This window comes from Capsicum annuum, chromosome 3 (genome assembly GCF_002878395.1).
Source record: "Capsicum annuum cultivar UCD-10X-F1 chromosome 3, UCD10Xv1.1, whole genome shotgun sequence".
Lineage (NCBI taxonomy): Eukaryota > Viridiplantae > Streptophyta > Magnoliopsida > Solanales > Solanaceae > Capsicum > Capsicum annuum.
The window spans coordinates 258,010,651-258,012,613 of NC_061113.1; positions in this window are offsets into that span (position 1 = coordinate 258,010,651).

Sequence of the window (1,963 nt, forward strand, 5' to 3'; positions counted from 1 at the left end):
GTGTTTGTGGTGGTGGCTGTTGGTGTGTCAGTATTCGTGGTGTTTGTAATGTATTTTTTGAAATCTATGCATACATCAACTGTAGTGTAATTTTTGTTTTTCTTTGTCTGTAGGTAAAACATGTCTCCCAAAATAAAATAAAAGTGAAAGTGGATCAATGTCTGACCACTCAAAAAAAAAGCTACAGTACATAGTGATTCGGAGGAGCTTCTTGAACAATCTCAGTTAGGGAAAAGTGAAGCTGAGGAGAGATATGAAAACAATGTTGAGGGAGGTGGACAAGGGTCCGTAGATGGTGATAAAGAAAATTAAAGTGAGAAAGAGGAGAAATTGGAGAGTCAGAAAGAGAAAAAGGATGATTATCAACATGATGATAATGGATCACCGACGGAGTGTGAGTTAATATCGACATCCTAGCATGATCCTGTCAAAACTTTTAGTATTGACTGGTTTCAAGTTGCGATGTCGATAAATGACCCAGAAGGAAAACAACTAACTGGTCAAATTGTACTTAAGTATCATATGGAGAATTTTTTTTGAACATTTTATGAAAATTATGAAGAACGAAAACATAGGCGGACTTTTTAAGAAGAGCTGCTTTGGACGCTTTCTTGAGCTGCCTGAGGACCCCTCTTCCTATATCCGTTTTTCTATGACGATGGTATATGGTCTTCTCAAGCGCAGGATCAAGTACGCGGGAGACGATAAAGATCCAGAGGAGGTGGGCAAAAAGAAGATGGATAAAATCTGGATCAACTACTGTGGCATGCCTATTTGTTTTGGCTTGCAAGAGTTTGCCATAGTGATGGGCCTGAGATGCCTTCGTCCAGAAGGACCACTACCCCGCAAAATATCCAAGGCAAGAAATGCAAGGGAAAAATAGATGAGTTGTTTGACATTGCTTGATGTGGCTACAAAGCATCGAATTTGTTGACAGATCTCGAGGATAAAACCATACCAGAGCAGTACAGGGAGCAATTGTGCTTAGTTTAGTTTGGTTTGCCTATTCGGTTATATTGGCAAGAGATGTCAACAAGGTCATAGAAGATGATTTGTTGGCGCGTGCTAAGGATTTTGATAAATTCAACAATTATCCCTGGGGATATGACAACTTCTACTTGGCTGTCCAATATTTATTGACAAAGCTATCCTCAGGGATGACTACATTATACGGCTTTCCTTGGGCTTTCATGGTAAAATTAATCACTAATTTTACTCATCCATTAATTTATATTGAATATAGTTATTATGATTTTTTTTTTGCTTTCTTCCTGTCTACATTTTTTAGGCTTGGGCATTTGAAGCCATTCCTCCCCTCCGAAAGCAGTTAATCGATTACCCGAATGAGATTTCTCATCCAAAGATGTTTAGGTGGTTGGCGGCAAAGAACAACACCAATATTAAAGAGACTGATCTCTTTAACCCTCCAGATGATGCAGTACGTCTTCTTCAAGTAAAATAATTCTACTCAAAGATAAGAAAGATATTGAACAGATGTTATATCTGATGCACCAGATGGGACATCTATTGCAACGGGGTATATCTTTCATCAGATTACCCATCTGTTGCTTTGGTTCTCTAAACCTGACTCTTAATAGATTAACCATCTACTGCAAATTATGCAACAGATGTTTAATTTGATAACATATCATTCATCTGTTGCGACGTATAAGTCATCTATTACATAACAGATTACCTGTCTTGTGCAGTTGTTGCAACAGATGATTGATATTTTGCATCAGCTTATCCATGTATTGGTCTGTTTCTCTGAACCAGACTCAAATGAATTTTAACCATATACTGCAAACTATACAATAGATGGTTTTTTTTTTAAATTTAGCCCAACTGTGAAAATTATTATATTATATGATTTAAATGCATCTGTCTTTTTTTTCTTTTTTATAGGTTGTGCTTCCATGGATCGTGCCTACTGAGGAGGAGTCGGTGATGACTTCTTATATTA